Source organism: Tachypleus tridentatus, chromosome 1 (genome assembly GCF_004210375.1).
Source record: "Tachypleus tridentatus isolate NWPU-2018 chromosome 1, ASM421037v1, whole genome shotgun sequence".
Taxonomy (NCBI): Eukaryota; Metazoa; Arthropoda; class Merostomata; order Xiphosura; family Limulidae; genus Tachypleus; species Tachypleus tridentatus.
This window is the reverse complement of record NC_134825.1, coordinates 163,479,166-163,496,969: the sequence shown is the minus strand read 5'-3', so window position 1 is coordinate 163,496,969 and position 17,804 is coordinate 163,479,166. Positions and strand designations below refer to the sequence as shown.

Below are 17,804 nucleotides of genomic sequence, written 5' to 3'. Positions count from 1 at the left end.
CAGGGGTGACATTCTACTGGTACTCACCAGTACCGAGTACTGAAACTTATTTTTTAAGGTGGTGCTAGTACCAGGACTTATTTGTTCTGTCAAAAGCATTTATTTATTGACACTCAAATTGTCATCTTTTGCATCTACATGTATATTTTTTTCAAAAACAGGTCCATTTCACTTAGCTGAGTACATCTATTTGTTTTGAGAAATTCATTCCTGAACTTACCTAAATGTAACTCTTCACATCAATAGCTCTAAAAACCCAACACAAATTAATCTTTACCATCAACACACATTTTCAAACAAGTTAGTTTGCAAGTTAATAGTTCTAACAGCAAAGCAATTTTGACTAAGAATATGAATAACAGACTTCACTATGTTACTTTGTGATTTTCAGTTTTATATCATATTTCAAGCGTTTTCTAACAATGCAAAAATAACATTTTAAACCACGTCATACTGATATACTAAGTGCTAGTAATTTAATGTTCTTAAGTTAAGGCTTTTGTTTTACTTGTACTTGAAACTATTTTGAAAAATTAATTCATATAAAGTTTACTGTAATAATGAAGTAAAACTCAAGACCTACTGTTACAGCTTACTACAAAAGGGACATTAATAATAACAACATTTACAAAAATCAATTTTTATTTAAAATTTACGTCACCTGTACCGGAGTTTAGCTGTAAACATGTAATAACCTAGTTTTAATTTTTAGTTTAAACAATATCAAGCTTTATTCTTAAACCTCAAAAAAGTACACAAAATTACTGTCTTCCTAACATTAATAACAGTACGCGCTGGCACGTTTAGAATATTCTATATTATTAAACAACGTAACTTACTTGTACTTATACAAGGTTAAGTTGTACTTATTCAAATTTCAAAAGTTTTTCCTAAGTCAGTTGAAAATGTGAATTGAGGTTACCACAATGCTATTGACAGTTGGTATTTTCAATTCTGTTGATTCATTTCTTCTTAATGGCTATAACTTTGTTTTTGAAGCATACTTAACTTTCAGCTTATTTAATAATATCCTATGACGTTTTTATTTTATGAGTTTTAATATAAATGATAATAACCTTTCAACATACCCACCCATAAACATTTCCTTCGGAATAACACGTTTCATACCTATACATCAACAAGCGACAAACTTCTCTGAGAACAGCATTCATCCTACCCCTGGTGGTGTCTTTCTTAACGATTTGGCAAAATTTGAGCCATTAGTGTCAACGGCCTGCGAATGTTTAATGCTGAACTCTGTATAGATTTGTGATGTTTATCTTGTCATTTATTACTTGTTCTTTGAAGTGTGCAGGTTTTAACCACAGCGTTAGTAATAGTATAATAACTGTAGACTAAATATCGAAGATTTCATAATAAATTTTCATTTAAGCAAACATGAGATTAAACACATTGCAAGCGCGATAACCTGGCTTTAATTTAGTTTGAGCAACTAGACGCATTTTTGTTGAGATAATGTATATATATATTTCAGATTTTCTAAAGAGATCTTTTTTGATCGCAGGACGTTTCATCAGGTTTAATAGAACAAGTTAAACTGTAAGGAAAAACACAATATAACAAACTTTGTATACGTTTTGTAAATGTTTAAATAATTATTGCAAAATTATATAAAACATTTTCAAAGTAAACGAAAAAGTTTTCTGTTTCATACACAAAAAATATTTAATTTCCTATTTTTTTCATTTGTTAAGAGCCGTAGGTTTTATGCATTTAAAATAATCACAAATTTTAGATAGAGGTGAGCAGCTTTGAACGGTAAAATATGATAAAGAAAAAAAAGAACCTCGTGACATTTGACTTTAACTCTATTCAAGAATGTAGTTTCAATTTCTATCAAAAGTATAGCTTGAAATAATTAAATTTATTTGGACATTTAGAAAGAAAAAAAAAAGATGTGTTCAAACACGTAAAGGATTGGTAAATTATTTTGACCTCAATATAACATTTTTGTTTTTTGTTGTTGCTTTCATTTTGTATTTACAAGTATTGTAGTTGTAAGACTCCTTAAAACTTTATATTGTTTTATTTTTGTTATGCCATTTGGGGGAGAAGCGATGTGATGTGTTTCTCCATTAAGATCTTTACACATTTAAGGAAGGTTATGAACAAACTGCTTTACGTTACACTGCCACTGTTTATTTTTGTTAATACTTACCAAAACGTGTTAGTTATATACATATTTAACCAAAATATAATGTTTGTGCTCATAAAGCCAATATTATGCTATTATATTAATATTCTTATTTGTAATACTGTATTTTTTTAAATTTGTTGAATAGTCACTACAAGATAAAAGAGAATTTACAAGCCAGTTTCAGTTATTTAATGTCTTCTCTCAACGAGGTCGAGTTTTTACTGAATATTTCATATGCAAGCAAAACAAGTTTCTTCGTAAAATGTCGAAACGTCTCAGCTTCTCTAGCTTCCACAAAACAATAAAACACTTTTAAGGTATACTGAGTTTATATTACAATTTTCTAGTACTTTAACAAAAAAAAATCATAAAAATGTACACAGGACCTCACAATAAGGGGACTCGAAACGAAAAGCCTAACCATTGACCTACAAATAAGCATGAATACAGGGTTGAATAAAACAGAATAAAAACAACGAATCTTCATTTTATTACTTGCTTTAAATCAAATCTTAAAATTGCATAAGAATTTACAAAAGATATTCGGAAATTACATTAAGCCTAAAGTTTGCTTTATTATAAAATCAAACAAATAAAAACACTTCTTAAACTTAAAGTTTTATAATATCGAGAAATGACGTTCACAAAATATTTTCTTATTGGCATTCATTCTTCGTGAACCAGTGGGATAGATTTTTATTATATTGGGAATTATATGTAAACATAAATTCACGCGTTAATTGCGGCTAATAAATGCACGTGTTAGTAAACAAAATATTTTGTTTTGTTTTATTGAAGAGAAATTAAACATTTATATCTCCGCATTAAATTGTAAAATATACAAACTAAAATCCAAATAATTTACTCTCTTTTTCTGGTATGTTTTGTTTGAAATTACGTGCAGCAAAGCTACTCGAGGGCTATCTGTGCTAGCCGTTCCTAATTTAGCAGTGTAAGACTAGAGGGAAGGCAGTTAGTCATCACCACCCACCGCCAACTCTTGGGCTACTCTTTTTTTCAACGAATAGTGGAATTGATTGTTATATTATAACGACCCCACGGCTAAAAGGGCGAGTATGTTTGGTGCGACGGGGACTCGAACCCGCGATTACGAATCGAGAGCCCGAGCCACCTGGCCATGTAGGACTCTCTTTAAATATTGCCCTCCAGTGGCACGGCGGGTATGTCTGAGGACTTATAACGCTAGAAACCAGATCTTAGTGGTAGGCAGAGCACAAATAGTCCATGGTTTAACGTTTTGCTTACTTCCAAACAAACAAATGTTGGACTCGTAAAGAAAATGATAAATCACTGTTAGAACAGTTAATTAAAACAATATTAGACATCTGTAAAACTAGAGTTAAATCACGTAACAAGAATTGAGTTGAAAAAGCTCAGACAAACAACAATCCCTCGCTGGTTCAATGGTAAGTATAGGGATTTACATAGACAAACGATAGATCTTGAATGACACTTGTTCTCCACTCACAAAGAAATTTAGATTTAGCAGCTGTATTTAGCGTTTTTTCTAGGCTACGCATTTTCTGGTTTGTTACGTATATCGAACACACTGCCAAAAGGACAAGATAAAAATAGTGCTACAGACATTATTTAGAACTAGTTACTACTATGTGCTATTTATCCCTATCACATCTACTGTATTCATAGGTCTTTGAACTTGCCACATTTCTACACAAATATCCGGAATTATTATTCTAGTTTTGTTGGTAGTATTTTTTGTTTTTTCGGTTTAATGCTTAGTGATAGAAGAGATTAAAAATAAAAAAAATTCAAAATAACATTAACAAACGAGTTAATTTTATTAAGTCTAAAGATATTCGAAATTTAGTTTATTGAGAAATAGCAGAGTGTAAACAATTATTTTCTGAAAAATATCTGAATAATATCAAATCATTATTAAAAATATTTGATTTTCTATTTTTAGCAGCTTAAGTTTAAAAAATGAAAATGCATCATTTTAAAAATATTGGTACGAAGTAGAAATATGAAATCCACTCTTTCATTCAATTCACCACTGAATAATTCAGAAAAATAACTTAATCAGTTGTGTCGATGTTGTGTTGTTTTGTCTTTTGTAATCCTTTATACGTTCAGGTTCACTGTGGTAATTTGTTTGTTTCGAATTTTCACGCAAATCTACTTTAAGGTTATTTGGGCTGGTCGTTTCTAATTTAGAAGTACAGACTAAAAGGAAGGCAGCTAATTAACACCACTCACCGCTTACTCTTTACAAACGAATTGTACGATTAACACTTATATATATAACAATCACCCCTTGCTTGAAAAGGTGAACATGTTCAAGAGACGGGCTTCGAATTCGGGAACTTTAGTTTGCGAGTCGAGTGCTTTAACCACCCCATCCATGCTAGGCCTTCACTCTAGTGAATAAAACACCTTTCGCAACGTCATACATATAATATTGAGGCTCATACGTAGAAGTATTAAATGGAAGTTGATTTATTATTTCTAAAATTCGTATATCCAACCTTAAGCTGCATGTTCCAAGTTATTTTTTTCAGGGCATTTGAGACTATTAAAATGAACAAGTCTCAAATCATTCTTGATCAGAGTCTTCCCACTTGTCATATGAAACTTGTCCTTGAAAGTTAAAATAAAAACATAGGTTATCCACGTGTTCGTAGCTTGCGTGAGGCACGTGATTCAGTTGTTCATTCTTTTCATCGAGCTCTGTCCTGCAGTGCCATCTAACTAAAAGCAAGTGTTATGATAAGTTAATTTGAAAACTGATATATGTTACATTCGATCTGACATATTAATTAAGTTAGGGTTTTAATACTAAATACGTGGTTTTAACAGTTACAAAGAACAGCTGAAATAAACCATTTTCATTATGTTTCTATAATTATATTTATAGTATTAACAATGTTTAGGAATGCAAATATTTGTTCCTGATTTTTAAAGATAATCCATAGTATACATTTTTTTATTTTATGTATTTTCTATTCATTCACGCGAGAGTGTAAGTTAATTATACATGGATACTATTGCGATAAAAATAGAGAAAAATAGTTCAAGTTATTAACAAAATTCTAAAACAATTGAATTGGCCTAAGTGGACTAATGACAAGTAGAGAACTATATATTGTTTAAGATATGACTATGATCTGCGCAGTGTAAAAACCTTTGTACGTACTTTTAACTTGTTTCAAATATATATTATTTTAAAAACAAGTGGAGTACGTGCAGCTCGTTTATTGTTGAATTTATCGCCAATACGTAACAGACACCTACTATAGAAGAATTCTTAGCCAAACAAACACATGTAATGTAAATATATGTGAAAGAGGTGATTGTTATTATTGTAGGAAACTTGGCCTTTACAGCAAAGAATCTAAGAAATTAATGTCTGTTATCATGCCATTAAGAAAATACCATGAATATGTGGCTTTGCATATAATCAGATAAATGGAATAACAAAGCGCTGCCCTCCGCTAGTACATCGGTATGTCTACGGATTTACAACGCTAAAATCAGGGGCTCGATTTTCCTCGGGGGTGGGCTCCGCAGATAACCTGCTGTGACTTTGCAATAAGAAGACACACCCACAAACAAAGCGTTAACCAGCCAACAAAAACGCACACATAAGAAAATATTTAAATTGACATCTGAAAAAATGAAAAGTAAGAATGTTATAAGTACTTATGAAACAGAATTTTATTGAAGTGAAATAACACGGCTGGACAGTTCTCATTGTGACATAGGACAAATTTCAGAGGTAAGTAAATATTCAAAGGAGAGGTTATTCAAGCCAAAGATTATTTACTGTGAATGTCTTTCAGAGTATGATTGAGAGAAAATGGCCAAGTAGGTAATTTCAGAGAATAACTTATCAGGTTCGAGCTGCCAGTGAATTCATCCGACCACTTACTTGTGAAGAAGTCACCTAAAAACTGGATTAACAGTAACAAGAAGTAAAAGATGTCGTTCCATCTGTATACCATGGACATCAAAAGAGAAAACAACCACAGACAAAACAAACTCGATGAAGAAACAATTTATCATAGCGTCTTTTTGTTGTTGTTGTTTTGTTTTATTTGTAATAGGATTGTTAAAGACTTAATAATCCAGGAAAGTGACAGTGTTGTAAGATATATCTTCAACGTAGCCGTATGTTGTTTGTATAGATAAACTGTGTGTCGTGATGAACTAACGATCCAGAGACCTGGCGATGTATATAGAACAATGAATTAAAAACTAAGTAGATTAGAAATTAGAAGCTGTTAGTGAATAGTGAATCTGTATAGCCAGGGCTTAGAAAATTATAGCATTGTTTAGGTGATTTATTTCAAGATAGAAAGATAAATCATTCAGTGTTTTTCCATGAAGTATTTGAACCTCTGTTAGCTATTGCACTTGTTAAATTGCTCTATACAAATAAGTTTATTTTACGTTAATCTTAGTATTGCTTTCGAATTGCTTTTCGAATTTCGCGCAAAGCTACGCTAGGGTTACCTGCACTAGCCGTCCCTAATTTAGTAATGTAAGACTAGAGGGAAGGTGGCTAGTAATCACCACTCACCGCCAACTCTTGGGCAACTCTTTTTACCAACGAATAGTGGGATTGACCGTCACATTATAACGCCCCACGACTGAAAGGGCGAGCATATTTAATGCGACGGGGATTCGAACCCGCGACCCTCAGATTACGAGTCGAACGCCTTAACCCACCTGACCAAACTGGGCCTCTTAGTATTGTTATAGAAGATTAAACGTCGTTTGAAAGCTAGGCCAACAACAATTAATGACAGTATATAAGTGTTCAAACTTATAGAGACGTTAAAAGAGGAAAAGTAGTTTGTGACAGTCACTTGGAATATACATTGAATTATTTCCAACAGATAATTAATAAGAACTTGACAGTAAAAGAACAAAGTTAAATAATATTCAAACTAGTTTGTTTTCAATGTAATGGTCCGAAATGCGAAAGCTAGCAAAGCATTAGAAAATAAAGTTTTATTTGTTTATGTCCATACAAACACAGTATAATGGCTTTAGCACAAAGCAACACAATGGCTAACTGCACTGTGACTATCGCGTGTATCGAGGCCCAATTTTTAGAGTAGTTAGCCCTGAGGCGTTGAAAGCCGGAAAATTTACCACTGGCTCAGTGGAGGAAATTCACCAGCGTTATGCTTCTTTCAAATCGTCTGAAAACTTCGTAATTTCATATATTATGACAAATTTAAAAGTATTTTCAAAATTTCCCAAACAATACGTTCAGCTCGTACACTGATGACCGTTTTGGAACAATGAAAGACTTAATTAATCACGTATCAATCACTTGTTGCTAAGATACTATGTGTACTTTCCCAGACGTGTTGTTTCAATAGATGTCAAATCTGTGATCAAACCCTGGATCGACTGCACGTTTTGCTATTATTCCAAAGTTAATATTGTTTGATAATTACAGGTTCATTGGTGCGTTTACTTCAGAGTAATCAACTCAGGGAAAGAAATAATTACAGGTAATTTTTATTTGTTAGGCAAACTCGTACTTAGGCAAAGTAAGCGAAAAAAGAAACTTAGTATTTTGTATATTTTACAAATAGCCGAGATATAAAGTCAAACAGCATACAAATTATAATAACTTCAACATATTTTGTAGAAGTGAATCTTTTGATGCAGAGTATAGAAAAAAGTTATAAAAGTTTGAAAACCATTAGGGAATGAACAAGGAGAAAACTAGAAAACGTATTTCTTTGTTTATGACAAAGCTATTAAAACTATATGTCACAGTTCCTAATAGTGCGATGTATCGTAACATTATAACGCCCCTGTTGCTGAAATGATGAGTAGGTTTGGCCAACGGTTTCTGTCCCATTGATTTTGGATATAGCGCAGATGGTAGCTTTGAGCGAAATTTAAAAACAAAACAAAACAAATGCTTTTGGATATACGCATCTGGATCCTTTTTCTTTCTGTTTATTTTAGTTGAAAATCTTGCATGTATCACTACTAATCACACTGTGGACATTCAACGTATGGACTTGTGGTTACATATTGAAATTTGTTTTCAAAGAATTATCTCTGTTGATAGCTTTCGAAAGAACATGTCACTGGACACATTGGATCAAAAACGATGCTCTCATGTTGATAACACTTCTTTGTTTTTGGCTTCCTGTGGTTCAAATTGTCTTCTTTACTCGGACAGTTAGGTTTTGAATGTCAATAGACAACTCGTTTTTAACTAATAGTTAAGCAGGCAGAGAGATTCTAATGCTGTGAATATTAAAGCATTTGGTCAATTTATTTGCTCTATGAATAAGTAAAACAGATCGTAAATCAAATAAAAGTTTCCATATAGAATTTTGCGTACAATATTTTGCGTGAATAATCTTATGATTTGAGTCAAGTATGTGCGTTATTTTACTTATTCAAACATTTTCACTCGAAGTTCAGGTAAAACGTTCCTTTTTTTTTCAGACTTACACTCTAGATTTTTTTATTTATATATTACTACTTATAAATTAACGACGTTCGTTTTCACAATGAAGGGCTAGAATTATTACTCATAGAAGTATAGGTAGAACGAACATCAACAAGAAAATGGATGAACAGCCCCAAAACTGTACGAGATGTCGAAACTACACTAAAAGAGCACAATTTTTGAAAATAATAACTGTAGTAATACCTCCATACAGTGAAGAGGATAGACCACAGTTATACATTCAGTCAAATGTGGAAAAATAGTCAATAACAAACTGAATATGGGGTTGGGTACACGTACTCTATTCCAAACTACACATCCATCGTGTACATTCAGCTGAGGACATGTTAGTTACTCACCAGTAATATAATACATTCACTAGCCTCACCATATTCACATTTTTTCACTGTTTATTGGCGTTGACATGTATTCCCCACGCAGCTGTTGCAGCTCCATTAAAGGTTTGATTTCGTTTGAACTTTGCGCAAAGCTACACGAGGGCTATTTACGCTAGTCGTCCCTAATTTAACAGTGTAAGACTAGAAGAAAGGTAGCTAGTCATTACCATCCACTACCAACTCGTGGGCTACGTTTTACCAACGAATAATGGGATTAACCGTCACATTATAACGCCCCCACGGCTGAAAGGGCGAGCATGATTGGTGCGACCGGGATTCGAACCCGCAACCCTCTAGTACAGCGGTATGTCTACGGATTTACAACGCTAAAAATAGGGGTTCGATTCCCCTCAGTGGGCTCAGCAGATAGCCTATGTGGCTTTGCTATAAAAAAACACACACACAAAAACACTTTCCTTAAACTTTTCTACGCCGGCAGGTGGGTTAAGGCGTTCAACTCGTAATCTGAGAGTCGCGGTTTCAAATCTCCCTTGCACCAAACTTGCTCGACGTTTTAGCCATAAGGGCGTTCTAAGGTGACGGTGAATCCCCCTTTCGTTGGTAAAAGAGTAACCCAAGAGTTGGCGGTGGGTGGTGATAACTAGTTGCTTAGTCTTGCAGTACTAATTTATAAACGGCTAGCGCAGGTAGCCCTCGTGTAGCTTTGCGCGAAATTCAAAACAAAAACAACAAACAAAGCTTTTCTGTTTTACTAAGATAACTGAAATATTAACTCATAGATATTTCATTAATAATTATTAGAACATGAAAAATAGAAGTATATACTTGAAAGATTCAAGTTCATAGACGGTGCTTTGTTACTTTTTACTCACTGCAATGTGCTTATATTTATATAGGTTTTAGAGAGTGTGTAGCATTTATGTTACTGTTTGATTATTCTGAGCTATGCAACAACTAAGACAACAACAACAAAGCTATCGTTAACACTAAAAATAAATGTGTTTAGGGTTAGTGATGAGAGAAGGGATTCTCCGAAACCGATTGAAGTCAGTGACAAAAGTAGTGAATCAAATAATAGATTTAGCTTCGTATTTATTTTTAGATTCAAGTACAGAGAGAAGTTCAGTTTTCCTACTAAAGTCATATTTATAGAAAAAAATATGAAAGGAATAATAACTTGGATAAGAAATCCTAACAATATTAACCTTGAACACGTGGTATACTTACAGTGTTTAGTAGACTGTTCGTCTACAAAATACTCTATGTGCCTACCACGTGTTGAGGTTCAAGGTGAAGACACATTACGCCCATAAAATTAATCATGACTAACATTCCATCTGCAGCTCTAAGTTCAAACAAGGTTTGTATTTTAAAAATAAAATTGATGTTATCTACCTACACAAGCAAGTAACCTCCAAGATCTACAATCACAATAAAAATGCATACTGTGTAAAAATCCCCTGAAAGACATTAGTCATATAGATGCACCAAGAGCAACAGATGGATATATATTTAAAGCTGTTAAAAACCTTTCTAACAGGCAATCCAAGCACAGACAGCGCACGAGTATGTTATTTGGGTAAGGTATTGTGTCACATATACTGTGCAATATTTCTGAATTGTTGAAAATAATGCGCTGTAAATGGCATTTTATTTGTTTTTCCACAACAGGGAGGGGCGTCCATCTGACGATCAGATATGAATTGTCTCTCTTTACCCATTTGGAGTGGTTGAACCTTCCCAAGCCTCTTATACGAGTCGCCCCTGAATCTCAGTTGTTTCTCATACGTATCAAATTATATTTTTATATGACGTCTTTATGTTACATTTCAGTTTTTGTGGCTATGTATCATTGGAAAGCAAAGATGTGTTATGTCAAAAGGCCTTGCATGCTTTCTCACTTTCTTCATCCAAAAAGTCTTTACAAAAGCAGAAGAACTATACGATCGACTGACTTGAATCTGGCACACTTATGATGTTAAGGTTCTTATGATTTCCCCCCTCTTTTCATTCATATAAATATATTAATAATGATTATTGCACGATCTGATTTGGAAGGTTTTAGTATTGCACTAAAATTTCAGTCAGAAAGAACCAGAGGAATGTTCACTGTCCTCTGCATATTTCAAATATGCAAATATGACTAACAAACACTTACCTTTTTTATTATTCACGTAAATTACGTCTGTCGACGTTGTACAAAATGACAACATTTAAAAGTGGCGAAGAACATAAGAACTAAAAAAGTACAATGAAAAACAACTTCATGTTAGTTTCGTCAGAAAGAACAAAGGGACTTTGATTTCATTTTACGCCAGATACATAGAACCAATAAAAACGTATGGTGCCTCCTCTCTTGTTCCGTGACGGTCATAATATCCGTTATCTTAAATTGCGGGTATATTTACACGGATTTAGTTCAATTTGTCCGGAAATGCTCTCTAAGCAAGCTTTTTTTTAGAGCCAACAGAGACACCCAAACTAGTTGGATTAAAAACTTGATTATACTGCGTTACTTGAGAATGATACCATTTGCACTTTGTCTGTTAAAATCTATAGTGTTAAATATACGTCACCTGTTACGGAACTAGATAGTATACGATGTCACTAGCAAAAGGTGTGTAATATAGGACGTAGTTCCAAACAAAACTACAAGTTCTAGGCTTTCCTTATTATGATGCAGTGTCTTTAGGTTTGTTTTGGCATGCGCATGGTAAACGGATTTAGATTTCGAACAAATGAACAGTTAACAAAGGCGTTTGAAATTTGGTCATAAAAGTCACAGAACTAGAGCAGGTTTATCTTTGTACTAAAAAGTATAGATGTTGACTTTGTCCTATAGTAATAACTCAGCTGACAACAAGATTTCTGAAACCTTCCGCTGTCACAAAATTTAAACTATTTACTACAGGGAAGACAGCCAATCAGCAGCACTCTAACATCTACCATTCAAGCTAATATATTTAATACCACTCTTTCAACACACCCTCAACTTAAAGTGTGTGGTTGGGGCGGATATTTTTTGGTAGCACACGAACCTTTTACTAGCTCTGAAATCCCGAGCTTTCCTGCACGTTACATTATCACTTTAGGCTTAGCTGTAGACTGTAACAATGAAATCACCTTTGGTTGTCAAAACTTACTGACTTGATAATTTATTCTAAGCGAAAATAGTTGTGGTTCATGTCGTTGAACTAGTACCATTTTGTTAATACTCTGTGCAAAGAACACATGATTTTTCATGTTTTTACTGAAGTTTTCAAATGTCCCACAGTGACACACTGTGATACGACTGTGGACTTACACCATTGAAAAGCGGGTTTCGAAACCCGTGGTGAGGAGAGCACAGATGGCTCTTTTTGTAACTTTGTGCCCAATAACAAAGTCGCCATCTAATACGAATTTGAAAAGACAAAACCGAATGGAAGTTTCCAGCAAAAAAGTGCGATAGAACAAACAAACAAATAAATTTGTATACAATCTAATTATTCTGTTTCTGTTGATGTAATAATGTTTTATAAATAGATTATTTTTCGAAACATTAACTTAGGTACATAACTTTAATTCTCAAAATTCGAACTTTTAGATATTATACAAAAATAGTACAAATTGAAGCTATTCATGTAACTAAAGTTTCACCTCTCATGTAATAAAAAACCTTATTCTATCTAAATTTCCTAAAATCATGAGTTTTTAAGCATTGGATCATAAAGCAACAATTAATATTATAGCGTTCCAACTTTTAAAAGACTAAGCTGCCATCCAAGAGGCCTGGCATGGCCTAGCGGGTAAGGCGTGCGACTCGTAATCCGAGGGTCGCGGGTTCGGGCCCGCGTCGCGCTAAACATGCTCGCCCTCCCAGCCGTGGGGGTGTATAATGTGACGGTCAATCCCACTATTCGTTGGTAAAAGAGTAGCCCAAGAGTTGGCGGTGGGTGGTGATGACTAGCTGCCTTCCCTCTAGTCTTACACTGCTAAATTAGGGACGGCTAGCACAGATAGCCCTTGAGTAGCTTTGTGCGAAATTCCAAAACAAACAAACAAGCCATCCAAGTTACTATTTCATTACGAATGTGGGTACATTATGCACAGTTTTTCGTTTAAGTCACATATTAGCATCTTATAGCAATTAATTAAAAGTGAATAATTATTTGCTTTTTTTTTCTTCCAAATACCTTAGATACGTTACTTAAAACAAACAAGAGATAAATGTAGTGTATAAGTCATGTGGTCTTAAATGTTTCGTCACTCGCTGGTACTGAGGTAAGGTTACGGATTCGCAATGCTAAAATCAAGGGTTTGATTCCCCTTGGAGGACTCAGTAGATAGCTTGATGTGGCTTTGCTATAAGAAAACACACACACACACCCTTAAAGGCTTATTTGATATATTCATAATTAGTATGAAAAAGTAAATAAAAATATTAGCATAATAGTGTTGAAACGTATTATTTCGTTAAACGGTTCTTTTGGATTGTTTATTAAAGATAATGCCGAGTCCAGTTCACGTAACGATACGTAATTTATTCATTTCTTCGATAACGTTTGCTACAGTATAAGCTACTGTCAATATAGGCCTAAATTTGTTAATTGCTTTTAAACAGAAGTTATAACATTAATAGTGTATACACCTAACTCACAAATAAATTTACTTTTAGGATTTTCTCGCTAAATGATCTAAATAAAACATGTTGACTAACTCACTGAGCAAGTGCATAGAAGCACTAACACTCTGTCTCTACTCACTAACTGGCAATTAATTAATTACTCATTAATTGATTAACCCGTTGATAACTCATTAAATTAACACACTAATTACTCACTAACTGACAACTAATGACTGACTCATTATCCGATTCATTCATTGATTACTCATTAAATTAACGCACTAATTACTCACTATCTAACTCACTAACTGACAATTAATGACTGACTCATTATCCGATTCATTCATTGATTACTCATTAAATTAACACACTAATTACTCACTATCTAACTCACTAACTGACAATTAATGATTGACTAATTATCCGAGTCATTCATTGATTACTCATTAAATTAACACACTAATTACTCACTATCTAACTCACTAACTGACAATTAATGACTGACTCATTATCCGATTCATTCATTGATTACTCATTAAATTAACACACTAATTACTCACTATCTAACTCACTAACTGACAATTAATGACTGACTCATTATCCGATTCATTCATTGATTACTCATTAAATTAATGCACTAATTACTCACTATCTAACTCACTAACTGACAATTAATGACTGACTCATTATCCGATTCATTCATTGATTACTCATTAAATTAATGCACTAATTACTCACTATCTAACTCACTAACTGACAATTAATGACTGACTCATTATCCGATTCATTCATTGATTACTCATTAAATTAATGCACTAATTACTCACTATCTAACTCACTAACTGACAATTAATGACTGACTCATTATCCGATTCATTCATTGATTACTCATTAAATTAATGCACTAATTACTCACTATCTAACTCACTAACTGACAATTAATGACTGACTAATTATCCGATTCATTCATTAATTACTCATTAAATTAACACACTAATTACTCACTATCTAACTCACTAACTGACAATTAATGACTGACTCATTATCCGAGTCATTCATTGATTACTCATTTAATTAACACACTAATTACTCACTATCTAACTCACTAACTGACAATTAATGACTGACTAATTATCCGATTCATTCATTGATTACTCATTAAATTAACACACTAATTACTCACTATCTAACTCACTACCTGACAATTAATGACCGACTCATTATCCGAGTCATTCATTGATAACTCATTAAATTAACACACTAATTACTCACTATCTAACTCACTAACCGACATTTAATGACTGACTCATTATCCGATTCATTCATTGATTACTCATTAAATTAACACACTAATTACTCACTATCTAACTCACTAACTGACAATTAATGACTGACTAATTAACCGATTCATTCATTGATTACTCATTAAATTAATGCACTAATTACTCACTATCTAACTCACTAACTGACAATTAATGACTGACTAATTATCCGATTCATTCATTGATTACTCATTAAATTAACACACTAATTACTCACTATCTAACTCACTAACTGACAATTAATGACTGACTCATTATCCGATTCATTCATTGATTACTCATTTAATTAACACACTAATTACTCACTATCTAACTCACTAACTGACAATTAATGACTGACTCATTATCCAATTCATTCATTGATTACTCATTAAATTAACACACTAATTACTCACTATCTAACTCACTAACGGACAATTAATGACTGACTAATTATCCGATTCATTCATTGATTACTCATTAAATTAACACACTAATTACTCACTATCTAACTCACTACCTTACAATTAATGACCGACTCATTATCCGAGTCATTCATTGATAACTCATTAAATTAACACACTAATTACTCACTATCTAACTCACTAACTGACAATTAATGACTGACTAATTAACCGATTCATTCATTGATTACTCATTAAATTAACACACTCAGTGCTTCACAGATTATCGGTTCACTCACTCTGGTGTTTACATATATTTTACGAACTTTCTAAATCATTCTTTCATCATCACTGTGATAAACTCTTTCTATCAAACAAACATCTGAACCAAACTACTAAATACATTGTTTTTAAAAACTGACATGGTAAATGCAAAGTGTGGTTAAAAGATAAGAGACGAAACGAATCTCTGTAAGTCTGTTTTGACTTATCATAAACTAAATACCATACTTTCAACATCAGTCCAATCCTAATTATTGTATTATAACTTTAACGTTTTGCTAATGCAGTATACATATATCCTAATAACATGAATATAGTTCTTACATTTAATTATATCTCGCGCTGTTCTAAAAGAAGCCGTCTTTAAATCTTTGAGTTCACAGCGATTGGGTGTTGCTGATAGCGTGTCGGGCCGTCGGTCAAATGGTCCAAGAACTGTAATAAGATGTTAACTAGCGCACTTCGCACTGGGGTCGAGGTATGAGTGACACTCAATCTCGTCGTTTGGTTCAAGATCCAGACAAAAGCCCTTTGGGTGTCCAATGATGCTGGTTTATTGACTTCCTTTTGACAAGTAGTTTACAACGAGAAATGGTGATAGCTCAATCCTTGGAATATTCTGGCCTGCTCATTTAGTCAATGGGCATATAATGCACAGTTCAGATTGAAAATGTAAATGTCTAACAGGATATACCACTTTGTAAAATTTTAGAAACAGAGTATGATATTTGAGAACGGATTCATATAAGCGAAACTGAAACTGAAACTTTATGTTACAGAACCTTTTCATCAGCTTCAATTGGTAGTTGGCATGTCAAATGCTCATTAACGGATTCAGTTAATTAACTCCCAACTATATGTAAACCTTGACATTCAACATTTGAACTTTACATTGGTGTATATCATCTCAAATAAACAGTTTTTTGTATCACATACTATATATACTTATTCATGTGCCGTTAGTGAAGTACCACGTGACTACTGTAGCAGATATCACACCGGGCTGCCAATCAAAAGGTCAAGGGTGGCGCAATGATACCGTTCAACATGCTCTACATTTTTAGCTGTGGGTTGGCTTTTAAGAGACAGTATAACCAATAATTTGATTCAAAGCTAGACAAAAGTCTTGTGACAAAGAGTGCTTCTAACTCATGTTTCCTCTGTTCAGTATTTCAAAATTAGGGACAGTTACACCTAATTTATGTATATGTTTTTTTTAAAAGACTAGCTGTTCAGTGTATGTGTTGATAAGGTGTTATACAGGTTTAAAATATGGGTATTTTTCCGTTTGTTTCAGAATTCTGCGCAGAACTACACAAAAACTGAGTACGCGAAGTCGTCGTTCTCAATTTTAAACTGATAGACTAGAAGGAAGGTCGATAATAAACAATAATCCCCACCGCCAACGCTGGGACTATTTCGTCTGTTCGAATATAGGGATTTGAACCTTACTTGAACGCCACATACGTTGTCCCAAACTGCTTATTGCATTTGCGCACAAACGGGTGGAAAATCTATATTTCAGATATATAATTGAGCAAGCTAGTCACTAGAGGCCGCCGGTGTTAACCGTAACGGAACCGGGGTCACTTCCCGTAGTTCTTTAATAGTTTTGTTAGGAGTTGTTTCTTACGCGTAATAACCTGTTAATTCTGTCATCCATAGGTCTCAAAGTTCTTAAATTTTAAAAAATAAAATAAGATAGATCTCACTTCTTTATGAAAAATCTTTATCAGCAACCAATTCCGCGAAGTTTGGTTTGAATTTCGCGCAAAGCTACACGAGGGCTATCTACGCTAGCCGTCCCTAATTTAGCAGTGTAAGACCAGAAAGAAGGCAGCTAGTCATCACCACCCACCGCCAACTCTTGGGCTACTCTTTTACCAACGAATAGTGGGACTGACCATCACATTATAACGCCCCCACGGATGAAAGGGCGAGCATGTTTGGAGTGACGGAGATTCGAACCCACGATCCTCAGATTAAGAGCCTCCAAGAAGTTATACACTCTAAACGTAAAATAAAATGGGCATTCATCTAAAAGCTCTCAGTAATTTCTGTTTTCATTGATCTTAATTACTGTTTGTGGAGAAAGTATCTTGTAAAGATATACTTTAATTCACTGATATAGAAACGTTAAAAAGTGTTTATGAACTGATGTGGTGAAATAAAGTTAGTTTTGTTTTTCTTATTCATTTAGTCAATTCCTATTTTCAGTAATTCGA

General features: G+C 33.6%; 1 protein-coding gene across 9 annotated transcripts in view; it reads right to left on the bottom strand.

The window, feature by feature from the left end:
• LOC143229501 (microtubule-associated serine/threonine-protein kinase 2-like) overlaps nucleotides 1-16,389 on the bottom strand; it is a 104,208-nt gene extending 87,819 nt beyond the window's left edge. For 3 of the 9 annotated variants that reach the window (XM_076461922.1, XM_076461984.1, XM_076462090.1), the window contains exon 1: nucleotides 1,093-1,174. The gene's annotated coding sequence lies outside the window, so the exon portion shown is untranslated. Of the gene's footprint in view, nucleotides 1-839; nucleotides 1,057-1,076; nucleotides 1,175-4,396; nucleotides 4,889-15,903 lie in introns of those variants that run through there. The other 6 variants (XM_076461932.1, XM_076461942.1, XM_076461970.1 and 3 more) reach the window with 6 other exon arrangements.
• Between the last annotated feature and the right edge of the window lie 1,415 nt (nucleotides 16,390-17,804).